Consider the following 16,746-nt stretch of genomic DNA (forward strand, 5'->3'; position numbering starts at 1 on the left):
GCAGTGATGGAGGGAGAAGTTGCCGACTGGGTAGTCTTTAAGTTGCCACAATCCCAGTGGTGGGATTTACTTACCTTCGCTACCGGTTCGCAAATGTGAGCACGCTCGCATGCACATAAGGTCGTACATTACATCAGGGCAGGTGGGCGGAGCCTCCAGCAGCCGCTGCTACTGGTTCGCCCAAACCGGTAAGAACCTGCAGAATGCCACCACTGCACAAATCTCCTTTATTAATTTAACAATTCTGTTTGCATTTTCCCATGCTGTAACAATAATCAATAAATCAGCTTTCTTTGCTCCCTTCTTATTACCTTTTAATTTTTGCACCCAGTCCTTGGATTTGTTATCCTGTAGGCCCCATCTTGAAACATGTGTTTTTCTTCCTCTCTGAGGTCTAGTTCCGGGCTTTTGTTCAAGCACAAGTTCTGTTTGGATTTCTCTTCCCTGTGTCTACTTGAATATTCAGAAAGTCATCAGCTAATCTGATATGTTTTTTCTAAGTCATGTAAAAGACTGATTTGCTTTGACAGGTGGATCAAGAGCAGAATTGGAGCTATTTTATCTGGACCTAATTAAACAACCGTCATTACTGGCAGGCAGGTATGTGTTTGTGATGACTTAAAATTATCTTGATTGGAATGAAACACAGACTATAAGCCATTGAATTAACTGGTTTAAAATGCAATTTTTTTAAATACCTGGTGCACAGGCTGCATTTTGCACGGTGTAAAACTATAGTAACTCCATCATGTTGAATTCCATTTTGCTTTCTTCCAGCAGATTTTCATGTGGTTTTGCTTTCCATATTATTTCATTCATTGCTTAGAGCTCCCAAATGGATCGTATGCCATTTTATTCATTGTGTCTTAGAGAACTGCTAATAATATCTGTCACCACTGATCTTGTTCATTGTGGCTTTCTTTTTGTGATCTAAAATGATAGTATTCACCAGGATTATTTTAGTGATGTAATTTTTACAATTTTCTTTTGAAAAATAGTATATTAGCCTTGATCTATAGGCAAGAAATGCAAAAACAGGTAAGATTTCATATAGAATCACATTTAATAGTCTGAATTAAGCTTAGTTTTGAATGATTCTTATTGTGTGATTCTTAATAAGAAAGAGGCATTGTTTGGGGTAAATTGCCTGCCATTTCCAAGACTGAGGCAGATGTTTTTAAAGTCCTTGTAGTATTCAGACTCTTCTACATATTTAGCATTTTACTTTTTAAAATATCTATAGAAGGGATTATTATTTGATAGAGCACACTTTTTAGGTACAAAAGTAGCATACGTATCTTTCTCCTTTCTAGTTTCCCATCTCCAGCAACAATGCTTGTGAGATAAAGATGGAGATTGGAGCCTATTTGGTCTAGTGGTAAAGAATTAGGCTAGAAAATGGGAGACTGTGAGTTCAAGTCCCACCAGAGGTGGGTTCCTACCAGTTCGTACCAGTTCGGTAGAACCGGTTCGTCAAATCTATGAACCGGTTAGAAGAGGTTCCACCAGTGGACCTGGAAAGCAGGCCACACCTACAGAATAGGGTTCCAAAATTTTTTGAAACCCACCACACACACACACACACACACACACACACACACACAGACTCACACAGAGAGAGAAAGAAAAAGAGAAAGAAAGGAAGAAAGAAAAAAAGAAAAAAAGAAAGAAAAAGTGAGAGAGAGATGAAAGAAAAAAAGGAAAAAGGGGCAGAGAGACAAAAGGAAGGAGAGAGAGAGAGAGAGAGAGAGAGAGAAAGAAAGAAAGAAAGAAAGAAAGAAAGAAAGAAAGAAAGAAAGAAAGAAAGAAAGAAAACACATGGCTGGCAAGCCACTCCCACCAGGTCACATGGCCAGCAAGCCACTCCCACAAAGGAGGCCACACCCACAGAGTAGGTTCGAAAATTTTTTGAAACCCACCACTGAGTCCCACCTTAGCCATGAAAACCAGCTGGGTGACTTTGAGCCAATCACTCTCTCTCTCTCTCAGCCAAACACACTTCACACAGCTGTTCTTGCAGGGAAAACAAGAAGTCATATTGGGTATATCCACTGCCTTGAGTTATCTGTTAAAATAATAGAGGCAGGATACATACAAACAAACAAATAAAATATGGGTGATCAAAGTCCTATTCCAAGACCTTAATCCTTACACCGCTGTGGCTTTCCAGATGCACAAGAATTGAATGGATTTTCAATTTGGGGATTTACAGGGACTTTTATCGTAACCATATTGCATCTTTGGAACATCCCATTTTGGGATCTGGATCTAGGGTTAACTGTCACGGAAAAGTTATGTTTGCTTGTATCAATTCTCACTACAGCTTTCAGATGGGCATTGCATAGCTCTCCTTCACCCATTTCTCTAACTTTGCATGATTTTTCTGAGGTGGTTTGGATTCTTTGGCTTTTCATTTTTAGTTTCATCTTTTATTTTTTCCCCCAAGTGAGTGGGAACATCTCAATAGGAGATGTTGAAGGAACCAGTTTCTATTTCTGATTCAGGCAATTAATTTAAAGTAGTAGAAATGGAGAACAAAGGCATGAAGGATGGTTCAGTTGAGGTACAGGTGCTACAAAATAAATGTTGTATAGACCAGTGTTTCTCAACCTTGGCAACTTGAAGATGTCTGGACTTCAACTCCCAGAATTCCCCAGCCAGCATTTGCTGGCTGGGGAGTTCTGGGAGTTGAAGTCCGGACATCTTCAAGTTGCCAAGGTTGAGAAACACTGGTATAGACAACCTTTTAATTTTAATTTTTTTTCTCTAAATAGAAACAATTTTATCAATATTATGTCATGGGTTATCATGACATTTTGATGGCATATCAAAATCAAAGTAAAGAGGCTTGATAGCAATAGCACTTAGACTTATATACTGCTTCACAGTGCTTTACAGCCCGCTTTAAATGGTTTACAGAGTCAGTATATTGCCCCAATAACCTGGCTCCTCATTTGACTGACCTCAGAAGGATGGAAGGCTGAGTCAACCTTGAGCCAGGTGAGACTCGAACTGCTGGCAGTCAGAAGTCAACAGAATTCACCCGCAATACAGCATTCTAACCACTGCATGGCCATGGCTCTTAGATAAGTGAGTGGGATCCATATAAATGACACAAATTGCATATTTCCATTTTTGAACAAAGCTCTAAAGGTGGCATTATCATCTCTCTAATACTTGTAAAGGGATGACATCCACTCGTTTCACTCAGGAGCAATTTACTAAAAATGTTATCTGAAAAGCAAGCGATCCAGCTCAAGGGGGTCCGGCTTGGTGGAAGAGTTAAGGCAAAACCACACTTCCCTGGTCAATGAATTCACTTAATGATGGCCACTTCAGTGCAAAGGCTGAAACTATAAATGATTAGAATTTTACTCATTGCTAAGTGTGATGGAATACTATATGCACCTGGAGAAGCAGTGGGGGAGTTTTGGCAACACAGACTTTTCTCAAATACAGATTATGAAAGTGCAGTCCCAAGCTGCATGGGGCAGCGGGAAGAGATTCAGGACAGCCACATCCAGGAGTGAGCTTCAGAAAGCTTAGCGGGGGTTCTCTGCCCAGTTGCTGGGTGGGAGTGACCATGGTGGACGTCGCCTAGTCTGCCTCCTGCACCACAGTGGTATGTGTGTGTTGCATTTTTGCCCGCCCAGAGCTCTGGAGGCTTTCCTTGAGACTCTGGGAGGGCAAAAATGTCCTCCCCGGGCTCTGGAGGCTCTCTAGAGCCCGGAAACGGGCCCGTTTTCAGCCTTCCCAAACTTCTAATAGGCCTATTTTGTGGCCTCCCCAAGCATCTGCACATGCCTTGCACTTATCTCCATCCAAAATGGGCTGTGTGAGTTCTCCTGGGAGAGGTGGGGTGGAGTGGGGTGGGTGGGGCCAGCCAAGAGTGGGATTTGGGGGTTCTCCGAACTGCACAGAATCTTAGCTAGAGGTTCTCTAGAACCCCTGCGAACTCCCAGCAGCCCACCCCTGACCACATCCTAGAACCTCTTAGGATTTAGCTAGTAGGTTAAAAAGTTACAGATGTTTTGGCCAACTTTTGTCCACTTGGTATGAGCGAATAAAGATTGAACTCAACTGGTCTTCACTGTGTCATCTTTGGCCTGGGCCTGATACAAAGTTATTTCAAAAAGTTTTCTGACAAAGATCTGCGTAACCGTAATTACTAGTATTTACAGAAGAAAAATGCCAGAAACCTAATTTGAAAAGGAAAAGAAAAATGAAGCATGCCGACATATGATGCAGGTCCATATGCAATTAACTTCACCCTTCACAAAATTCCCTTCTCACATGCATTTAGCAAACTGGTATCGAGCAACAATCAATGTATGAGCCATGAAAGCAGATCATACCAGCTGAAAAAGCAATCCTGGTTCTCTTTAAGGAAGGAAACCTCTTCCCCCCAGCCAACCCACCCTCCGCATTGATACACTGAATTATAAATTAGCCTAGGGACACCATATAGATTGTGCTCTTGTCATGCGTATAAAATTCTATTCAATTAATAATTTTGCTTTTCAATAAAAATACATTGGAGGAGCAAGTGAATGCTAACCCCATTCTGGGCCCATGATAAATGTAAATGAAGAGAAGCGGATGAAACGATTTCCTGTTGGTTTCTCTCCTTGCACAGAGCTTAAACATTTTCCCCATTATACTTTTTAGATATATCTTTTAGTATTGACTTTCGGTATTGTGGTCTGCAACACTACCCATTTATGTATCTTATCTACCGCATACTATTTTGCGGAGGCTCAGATTGGTTCATGAGTTATTACTTAATATATGAATTTCTCATAAAAATGAAATCTTATGGCTCCAAGATTCAGGGGTTCTTCAAATGAGAATTATAATGCCCAATAAGGATCCTTACATTTTGGGGGGGGGGGTCTTTTAAATGCAGCTTGTCCTTTGCTACCAAGTTTGCATTTGTTTTCTACTCTTAGGAAATAGTATTGGTTTTTAATTTTTGATTTACTAGTTATGTTGAATTCCTTCTGGATAGAAAGTATGGGAATAAACTCTAATAGCTATGCATCATAGTTCACCAAAAAGAGGAAATGTGTCACAAAAAAAACAAGATACAGATGTGCGTAACATGAACATTTATTAATAAGTTGATACATCTGCAACTATATATTTAAAGTATAAGAAGAAGCCCTCTGTCAAGGAACTGAATGACTATGGACCAGTTGCTCTAACATCTGTAGTTAAGAAAGTCTTTGAAAGGCTATTGCTGGCCCACCTGAAAACCATCACGGATCCACTGTTAGACCCCTTGCAATTTGCATACCAAGCAAATAGATCGACAGATGATACTGTTAATATGGCTCTGCACTACATCCTACAACATCTTGAATCTCCAAAGACCTACGCAAGGGTCCTCTTTGTAGACTTTAGTTCAGCATTCAATACCATCATACCTGACATTCTTCTAACTAAACTAAATCAGATAGTGGTACCTGAACACACTTGTAAGTGGATCACAAGCTTCCTAACAGATAGGAAGCAGCAGGTGGAGCTAGGCAAAAATCACATCAGATACCTGTACAATTAGCACAGCTGTGTGCTCTCCCCACTTCTCTTCTCTCTCTATACCAATGACTGCATCTCAAACGATCCATCTGTTAAACTACTGAAGTTTGCAGATGATATAACAGTGATTGGCCTCATCCGAGACAATGATAAAACCGCATATAGTTGGGAAGTTGAACAACTAGCCTCATGGTTAAGATCCGAGGTGGCACAGTGGTTAAATGCAGCACTGCAGGCTACTTCAGCTGACTGCAGTTCTGCAGTTCGGCTGTTCAAATCTCACCAGCTCAGGGTTGACTCAGCCTTCCATCCTTCCGAGGTGGGTAAAATGAGGACCCGGATTATTGTTGGGGGCAAAATGCTGACTCTGTAAACCGCTTAGAGAGGGCTGAAAGCCCTATGAAGACTTATAGACTTATAGATTTATATATAAGTCTAACTGCTATTGCTATTGCTATTGCTATGGTGCAACCAGAACAATCTGGAACTGAACTCACTCAAAACCGTAGAAATGATGGTAGACTTTAGGAGTAACTCTCCCAAACTTCCATTTTTTATAATACTAGGCAACACAATATCAATAGTAGAGACCTTCAAGTTTCTAGGTTTTGTCATATCTCAAGACCTAAAATGGACACCTAACATCAAAAATGCCATCAAAAAAGCTTAACGAAGAATGTTCTTTCTGTGCTAACTTGGGAAGTTCAAACTGCCCAAGGAGCTGCTGATACAATTCTGCAGAAGGATTATTGAGTGTCATCTGCACCTCTATAACTGTCTGATTTGGTTCTCCAACCCAACAAGACAGACACAGACTTCAAAGGATAACCAGAACTGCAGAAAAAACAATTACAAAAATAAAATAAAAAAGAGGGCCGTGAAAATATTTACAGACCCCTCACATCCTGGACATAAATTATTTCAACTCCTACCCCCAAAACAACGCTATAGAGCACTTCACACCAAGACAACTGGACACAAGAACAGTTTTTCCCTGAACGCCATCACTCTGCTAAACAAATAATTCCCTCACCACTGTCAAACTATTCACTAAAGCTGTATTACTCTTACTATTAGTCTTCTCCTAGTTCCTATCACTCATCTCCTCCCACTTATGGCTGCATTACTGTATCCTTACGATTTATATTTATGTTGATTGTTTCCTGATTGCTTATTTAAGAGCCGAGGTGGCGCGGTGGTTAAATGCAGCACTGCAGGCTACTTCAGCTGACTGCTAGATCAGCAGTTCAGCGGTTCAAATCTCACCGGCTCAGGGTTGACTCAGCCTTCCATCCTTACGAGGTGGGTAAAATGAGGACCCAGATTGTTGTTGGGGGCGATATGCTGACTCTGTAAACCGCTTAGAGAGGGCTGAAAGCCCTATGAAGCGGTATATAAGTCTACTGCTATTTGTACCCTATGACTATCATTAAGTGCTGTACCTTATGATTCTTGACAAATGTATCTTATTTTTTTATGTACACTGAGACCATATGTACCAAAGACAAATTCCTTGCGTGTCAAATCACATTTGGCCAATAAAGAATTCTATAATCTATTTCACAAGTGAAGGAGATCATAACACAGGTTTCTTCTGATTTCCTTGCTTAGTTGCTAACTCCAAAAAGCAATCCTGGTTTGTTTCATTTTTAGCATTTTTATTTTAAAAATATAATAGGATTCTTAGAGTTGTTTACAAGAGAAGTTAATCCATGAGATTGTTTTGAACAATGAACACACACACACACACACACACACACACACACACACACTACTTGCCTTGGTGACATACAAGGGCCCTGTAACAATGAGATATGGGAAAGAACCATTCAAGCAAATCTTAGCACAGAATGACTTTTCAAGTACTAAAACATTTTAAATCTAAGATTTCCTTGTTTATATGTTTTGAGCAGTATTTATGCAACCATGGAATTATATTTTGTAAGAATGTTAATTTGCTGTTCCTCTTACTCCTATTTCTTTATATATATTTTTTGCCTTAATAAAATGTCTATTATTTCTATAACTAGTAGTTCAGTGGTAGTATTCAGCAGGTTCTGGCCAGTTCTGTAGAACCAGTAACAGAAATTTTGAGTAGTTTGAAGAACCAGTAAATACCACCTCTGACTGGTGCCATCCCCATCTATTCTCTGCCTCCCGAGTCCCAACTGATCAGGAAGAAATGAGGATTTTACAGTAACCTTACCCTAGAGTGGGGTGGGAATGGAGATTTTACAATATTCTTCCTCTGTTATGCCCACCAAGCCACACTCACCAAGTCATGCCATGCCCACCAAGTTACGCTCACAGAACCGGTAGTAAAAAAAATTTGAATCCCACCACTGTAGTACTTCTGTAACTACTATTGTTAATCAACATTTTGAACTGTGCTATGAAAGGACTAAGCTCCAGTGTATTCCTAAAAGTGGCTTCATAGTTTTTTATCCATCTGGATGTAGTCAATTACACTGACACCTATTGTACTGTATGGGAAACTTCTGTATGTACTGTAGTTTCTGAATAACTTCGGCAGTAACTCTTATATAATTTATTATAATACTGTAATCAAGATAATTCTGCTGAATAAGGATGCAGTTGGTACACCATTCTCAGTGTAGGGAAAATGCATTGTGTACTAATCAAAGGAAGCAGGAGGTTAGAGATTTGCCAGATCACAGTTTACAGAGGAGAAGAAACAGTGTGATGATGTGTTTCCTCTGGCTGATGTCCAAGGAATACAAGGCCTCTCACATCCTTTGATCACAACTGCATAATTCCACTTCCTTCTAGGAAAGACACTGTTAGCCGCTCAAAAAAGTCAGGGAGCAAACAACTTTATTCAATAAAAATTACCACTACATACTTTCTCAAACAATGCATTTAAGCTGAGGAAATCCCTTAGGCACAATTACGCTAAACCATGTTTATCAACCATAGTTTGTAATTTCAGTGTCCGGAGGCCTTCAATCATGGTTGTGAAATCAATCATTCACTCCCAACAGTCTTTCATAGTTCAGTTACTGCTTTGGTATTCTCTTAATCACTGGACAGTTTTAAAATAACATCTCCCAAGGAACTGCGTGTTTTGATTGCAGTCCACCTGTGATCTGTGGATTCATTAATTTTAGTAAATAGTATGTATGTATGCATGTATGTATGCATGTATCTATGTATGTGTGTGTGTGTGCATATATATGTATATGTATATGTATATGTATATGTATATGTATATGTATATGTATATGTATATGTATATGTATATGTATATGTATATGTATATGTATATGTATATGTATATGTATATGTATATGTATATGTATATGTATATGTATATGTATATGTATATGTATATGTATATGTATATGTATATGTATATGTATATGTATATGTATATATGTATGTATTTAGAGTCACAACCCCTGGTATGCCCAAATATGGGAGGAAGTCCACTGCCTCCATTCTCTGTCTATTGGCTATTCACAAGAGACCATCCAGACAGAAACCCAATATTTTTTACTGTTGCCTTTGTTACATTTGTGTTGTATTTGTGCTGATAAATAAATAAAGGGAGACTAGTATAGATCTATTCCAAGCTATTTAGCTCTCATCAGCTAGCCATACCCTTACAGGGATAAGAACCTGTGCTGTATTACATCTTAGGCAGATGTGTTAACCATTAAGCCACAAGGTTCTCCTCCTTATCAGCTGAGCGAGAGAAATAGGTATGTATTTAGAGTCACAACCCCTGGTATGCCCAAATATGGGAGGAAGTCCACTGCCTCCATTCTCTGTCTATCGGCTCGTCACAAGAGACCATCCAGACAGAAACCCAATATTTTTTACTGTTGCCTTTGTTACATTTGTGTTGTATTTGTGCTGATAAATAAATAAAGGGAGACTAGTATAGATCTATTCCAAGCTATTTAGCTCTCATCAGCTAGCCATACCCTTACAGGGATAAGAACCTGTGCTGTATTACATCTTAGGCAGATGTGTTAACCATTAAGCCACAAGGTTCTCCTCCTTATCAGCTGAGCGAGAGAAATAGGTATGTATTTAGAGTCACAACCCCTGGTATGCCCAAATATGGGAGGAAGTCCACTGCCTCCATTCTCTGTCTATCGGCTCGTCACAAGAGACCATCCAGACAGAAACCCAATATTTTTTACTGTTGCCTTTGCTACATTTGTGTTGTATTTGTGCTGATAAATAAATAAAGGGAGACCCTTTACAGGGTATGGCTAGCTGATGAGAGCTAAATAGCTTGAAATAGAACTATACTAGTCTCCCTTTATTTATTTATCAGTATGTATATATACATACATACATATATACATACATACATACATACATACACATATATATATACACATATATACACATATATCTACACAGATGCATATACATATACATATACACATACACACATACATACATACATACATATATATGCTGCTTTCTGACACACACACACACACACACACACACACACAGAGATACAGATACAGAGATATAGATATAGATATAGATATATAGAGATATAGATATAGATATAGGTATAGATGATATAGATATAGATATAGATATAGATATAGATATAGATATAGATATAGATATAGATATAGATATAGATATAGATATAGATATAGATATAGATATAGATATAGATATAGATATAGATATAGATATAGATATAGATATAGATATAGATATAGATATAGATACTTAACAGCTTTTTATTGATACATGTAACAACCATTTAAGCATCAGCAATGGTAACTTCAACGTCCACCCCTGGCTCAATGCTGATAGAAGTTATCTGTTCGACAATCTCTGAAGGACTGTGTAAATCAATGAGGCGCATTTGGAAACGATCCCAAGTTTTGGAACCTTCACCACATGGTGTTTTTCTCGTAGTGATTCGCAGGGCCTTAGTAGGCATGCGAACAGGCCCTTTCACTTTTAGATTTTCTTTCTTTAGCACCTCTGATGAGATCTGCACAAACCTTTTCAAGAGAGTTCACATTGAGACCTGTCAAAGTAATTCTGATACGAGGAATTGCTACTTCTTGTTCCACGGAGGCCTTTCCAGTATCTTTAAATGCCATAGTTGCCGCGAAGCTTTCCTGACCGACTTAATCCCGGCCAAAGTGAGCACCAGAGGCCCAGGGAACAACGGTGAGCCAGGAAACAAAAGAATGAGCCGCAGCACAGGCAACCATCCAAAGGCATAAATCTATATTTTCTTGTGCCCTCCCCCCAAGTTTGGTTTTCTGAAATTCATAATAATTATTGTATGTTGAATCTTCAAACTTTACTCATCACTTGTTAAAGAAGGTGCATGTGAACCATTCTCTGGATAAAATGACTTCAATTGTTAGCCATGCTATCACTAAGCCAGCCCTAATGCTATTTATAAATGGAAGAAGCTATTTTTTTTTTCCTTTTATCATGGTGTGATTCATAATGCAAAATGTGATCACATGATAGCGGGATACGGTAACCGTCATAAACATGAACCAGTTGCCAAGCGTCCAAAGTTTGATCACAGGACCACAAGGATGCTGCAATGGTCATGTGAAAAATGGTCATAAGTCAGTTTGTTCAATGCCGTTGAAACTTCAAATGTCACTAAATGAATTGCTGTAAGTCGAGGATTACCTGTAAACCATTGGTGAGTGCATTACTGAATGGGAAAGTTTATGGGAAGAAGCAGAGGTAGCATTCACCCGAACTGGTAGCGGAAATTGCGGGTGAGCCTGCCCACCTGCCCCCGCTCTATGCAGTCCTATTTAGGCACGTTTTTGAGGCTGGGTACCAGTGGTGGGTTGCAGGCGGTACGCCCCAGTACGGCAGTACGCCCCGGTACCAGAGCAGCTGGAGCATCGCGGAGGCTTGCGGAAGCGTCACAGGCAAGTACAACACATGCGTGCGCCATGTGCGTGTCGGCACGTGCTGCACGCATCCATATGGGTGATGCCAGCGCCATTCGACAGTATTTGTTAGAGCCAAGGTGGCGCAGTGGTTAAATGCAGCACTGCAGGCTACTTCAGCTCACTGCAGTTCTGCAGTTCGTCTGTTCAAATCTCACCGGCTCAAAGGTTGACTCAGCCTTCCATCCTTCCGAGGTGGGTAATATGAGGACCTGGATTGTTGGGGGCAATATGCTGACTCTGTAAACCGCTTAGAGAGGGCTGAAAGCCCTATGAATTGGTATATAAGTCTAACTGCTATTGCTATTGCTATTCCAACCATACCAGTTGGAATGGAATCCGGAACCCACCACTGCTGGGTACATGCGCGTAACAAAATGTGAAACCCACCGCTGGGAAGAAGGCCATCATATCAAAAGAAATTATAGCTTTGAGATGAAAGCCTAAGCAGACCAGAAAATAAGCTGAATGAATTCAATGGAATTTCTAACTCAGTCGATGTATAGAGGATTGCACTAGTGAAGTTAAATATTGCTACTTTTTTGGAATAAAAAGTAATAGCTTTCAGAGCTGAGTAGTAATTCTAATACCAGAGGACCAAAGCTTCCATAAATATTATTCTTTATATATAAAATGTATCATTTCATCATTCCATGCACACCTTTCGAATGGATGTATTTATTAAAAATGGCCAGATAACATCTCAGACATATTCTGGCATTCAAAGGACCTTCTGCTAATTTCCCCTTTGCACCATATGTGCACTGTGGCTGAGAAAGAATGGTAGCCCTTGAGTGAATATTTGTGCTTACTCCTAAATGAATTTTTCAGTAATTAATTTGGTTCCCAAACACCTGGCTTCCAATTTGTGTGTAATTGGCGCTTGGATAGTTGGCTTTACCTATTGATAATTTCTCTGGATAAGCAAGTATTTCAATTCTACCGTGTTTCTACTTAATAATCAATAGTCCTGCTATTTAATGAAGAAGTAGCCTTTCATCATGGCCTTTGTGCATTGTTAAAATGACATTGATCCTTGTCATTATCATATGTCCTTGCTGTAAGGACACATGAATATCCTGGTTACAGTATAGGAGCTGCTTAGCACCCATGCGCATTGTTTAAGGCCACATATTCCATAGTGAAAATATCAGACAGAGAAGGAAACAAATGTTTCTTTTTCAAATACATGGGTATTTGACATGGATCACATGAGGGCTAGTTCAGACGAAACTTTTCTCTCAGCCATAAGTGAGAGCAGGCATTCAAAGCTTTTGCTTGGATGGTTCAACAGGCATTATTATAATTTACTAGCTGATAATCTGGCGTTGTCCAGGTATTTATTTATCATAATCCTGTATTAGACAGGAAAAGCCCTGATTTTGGCGACAATTAAATTAGTTCCAAATGTTTTCCCTGTGCCCCCAGAAGTGTCAAGAAAAGTGATAGCACCTTAGTTTCTAAGGCTGGATTTTCCTTCTTACCAGAGGGAGCTTCCTAGTGGACTACTGTGAAGCCGTTTCCATGGTGACTCCACTGTGCTGCACAGTAGAGACCATTTTAAGGCAGTACTGTAGAAACCATTGTAAGGCACAACAGGCTGTATCTTACACACACACTCAGAATACACACCCCAAGTGGTGTTAGGGGTGTCTTAATATTTGTTTCCAGAAGGTAAGTAATCTATGTACCAAGTTTAGCTGAAATTACTCGAGGCATTCCAGAGTTATGCTGGAACATATGTACACACACACACACACACACACACACACACACACACACACACAGCTGTTTTATATATATGGACAAAGATACAAACAGATAGAAGGAACACCCATGGGATCACCTCTCACACCCGTCATCGCAAACTTATACATGGAACATTTTGAAACTAACGCCTTAGATACATCTGAACACAAACCCAAACTCTGGCTTAGATATGTTGATGACACTTTCGTGATTTGGCCACATGGGAAAGAAAAAGTGGACAACTTCCTCACACATCTCAACAGCCTACACCCCAAAATACAATTCACTATGGAAGTAGAAGCAAACAACCAACTTCCCTTTCTGAATGTCCTAATCTACAAAAAGCTCAATGGCTCCCTAGGACACACCATCTACTGGGAAAAAACACACACCAACCACTACTTAAACGCACAATCCCATCACCACCCTGCACAGATCAACTCTGTAGCCAAGACCCTCATCTCCAGAACCAAACGCCTAGCCGACAAAGACAACCTGAAAACTGAATTACACACTCTCACAAACACATCAATCTCCAACGGATTCCAAAGAAAAACAATTACCAACCCAATCCAAAGGGAGACTCCCTCCAAAAACCGAGTGATGGTACATTAGCCAGAAGACTACAGTATTTGGCTGCCCAAGACTGGTTCATGCTCACACACTATTCAGAAGTGCACTCAGAATGACTAATGGCATTCTGCAATCTTATCTGGGGCTTTTTCTGTCCACCAAGGTCACCTCGCATTCAGCCATCACATTTGGGCACGTCTAACATCTTTGCATTTGTATGTCTGCACAAAGCCCCAATATTTTTCCACCAAAGCAGTACCTATTTATCTACTCTCATGCTTTCAAACTACTAGGTCAATAGAAGCTGAGGTAAGTGACAGGAGCTCACCCACTCATACAGTGCTAGGACTCGAACTGCCGGAGCATAGACCTTCTCTGGTGTCTTTAAGCCACTGAGCCACCACACCTCTTATCTACAGGCATACAAATAGATTATGTATTTGATTTTCTGGAACACCCAATTTATGAGGAGTATTGGGATGGCAGAGATTGGATCTCAACCTGGATACATTGATACTGACAAAGTATAAATATGAGAACTGTCTGCAGAAAAGTACCTATTAATTAATGAATCTTGTTTTTTCTTTCTCGTTGTTGCATTCAATGGTAGTAGCCACTTCAGAGCACAAGACATACTGAACAAGGATGAAAGTTTGTCAATGTCCTTCTTATTGCAATGGTCAACCCAATATTCATAAGTCCATTCAAGTGTCCATTCTAATCAATGGAATGTTATCATGGTATTCTAACCATGAAGAAGGCAAAATGTAAGACACTAATCTGGCCAGGAAGTATCCCTAATATAAATGCATGCTGTTTATCTTAGCAATGGTGGCTAGCCATCCACCATTAATATACAGTATTTGAATAATGTTATTTTCACTGCTTCCTCCCATCTCTTCCTGACAGAACAGGATAAGACCAGGGACTTTTTTTTATAAACATCTTTTAAAAATGTTAAAGTTAGGTGGAGAGATTGAAAACATCCCACAGCTTCCATCCTATTTCTATTCAGTCATTATGATATTGCTTTGAGCCTTCATAGGTCTGTACAAATACAGAATAATCTTTTTGCCTTTTCCTCCATTCTGGGGGGTTTGAGTGCAAATTTCTTTCAACATTGTGTGAGAAGAAAAATGGGTTTGTTTTTTTTAAAGAGCAGATTAACAGCAATTCTTATGTCTCTGCATTCGCAAAATTCAACGGAGACTGGTGTGCCTAATATGAAAAATATTGTATTGTATGTACCTTTATAAAGTATGTACAATTTCACAACGGTGCACTTGAGAGAGTTCTTGTGTTTTTTAGAGTTTTACAATCAGAAAGGGAGTATTTACGGTAAGTGGGTTGGTAGAATGCAGATATATAGTCCTGACTTATAACCATTCATTTAGCAACTGTTCTGAGGGTATAGTGGTACTGAAAAAGTAACTTATACCTGGTTTTCAAACTTATGACAGTATGACCGTAGTCATGTGATCAAAATTCCGCCACTTGGAAAGTGCATGTACTTATGATGGTTGCAGCATCCCTGGGTCACATGATCGTTATTTGAGAAGTTACCAACTAGCTTCCAATAAGCAAAGTCAATGGCGGAAGCTAGATTCACTTAACAACCTTGTGATTTGCACAATGGCCATTCACAACTTGCAACCAAAAAGGTTGCAAAATCAGGTGCGACTCACTTAATGACCACATTGCTTTGCAACGGAAGTTCTGGTTTTAATTGTGAGTCCCTGAATGCTTTTAAAGTGTTGATGTTATTGATGGGAAAAGAATGAGTAAACTTGTGTCACCTGGAGATTTCTCCCACCTTAAAAAAAGAAGAAGTGCAAGACAATGTTTTTAGAAATGTGGGGTCCTTGGTGATCTCTGAGCTTGGTGGTTTTCGTGCAAACGTTTCATTACCAAACCAGGTAACATCATCAGTGTATTGATCAATACTGAATAGCACTAATGATGTTACCTAGTTTGATAATGAAATATTTGTATGAAAACCACCAAGCTCAGAGAGCACCAAGGACGCCACAGTTCAGAGCTACAAATGGTCTCTTCTATTGATATTTTGCTTACAAATTTTGCTTTAAATACTCTCATAAAAAACTATTTACAGGCTGTAGAAAATAGAGAGTGATTGCCACATTTGTAAATGTCTGTATTTTTGTGGCCTCTGTCCAGTGGTGGGTTTCAAATTTTTTTAGAACCTATTCTGTAGGTGTGGCCTGTTTTGTGGGAGTGGCTTGGCGGTCATGTGACCGGGCAGGCATGACTTGGTGGGCGTGTGACCAGGTGGGTGTGGCCAACTTGGAAAATATGGTGAAACTCACTTAACAGTGCTCTTGCTTAGCAACCAAAATTTTGGGTTCAATTGTGGTTATAAATTCTCTTTCTTTCTTTCTTTCTTTCTTTCTTTCTTTCTTTCTTTCTTTCTTTCTTTCATCCCTCTCTCTCTTCCACTTTCTTTTTCTTTCTTTTTCTTTTTTCTTTCTTTCTCTCTCTTTCTATCTGTCTCTCTCTTTTTTCTACTCTCCCTCCATTCCTTCCTTCCTTCCTTCCTTCCTTTCTTGTGTGTATCTCTCCCCATTCCTTCCTTCCTTCCTTCCTTTTGGAACGGGTTCCAAAAGGTACACTAAATTTCACGAACCGGTTCTGGCGTACCGGTGTGAACTGGGAGAAACCCACCCTTGCCTCTGTCTGTAAACATATCTCTTACCTGTAAACTAAAAAGCAGTGGTGGGATTTCAGCTTTTTTACTACCTGTTCTGTGGGTGTGGCTTTATGGGCGTGGCTTTGTACACATGGCAGGGGAAGGATACTGCAAAATCCCCATTGTCTTCCCACTCCAAGCAGAAGGATACTGCAAAATCCCCATTCCCTCCCCACTCCACTAACCTGCCTTCCAGCTCCATTCTCCTGTTCAGGTCAACAAAAGAAGATCAGCTGGGAGGCAGCC

At 39.8% G+C, this 16,746-nt stretch overlaps 1 pseudogene; it reads right to left on the reverse strand.

Annotated features, from left to right (window-relative positions):
• Window positions 1-10,297: 10,297 nt before the first annotated feature.
• On the reverse strand, window positions 10,298-10,699 carry LOC106540869 (small ribosomal subunit protein uS10 pseudogene; annotated as a pseudogene).
• Between the last annotated feature and the right edge of the window lie 6,047 nt (window positions 10,700-16,746).

This window comes from Thamnophis sirtalis, unplaced genomic scaffold, assembly GCF_051295495.1.
Source record: "Thamnophis sirtalis isolate CommonGarterSnake01/CBP01778 unplaced genomic scaffold, rThaSir2_p1.2 scaffold_7, whole genome shotgun sequence".
NCBI classification, from domain to species: domain Eukaryota; kingdom Metazoa; phylum Chordata; class Lepidosauria; order Squamata; family Natricidae; genus Thamnophis; species Thamnophis sirtalis.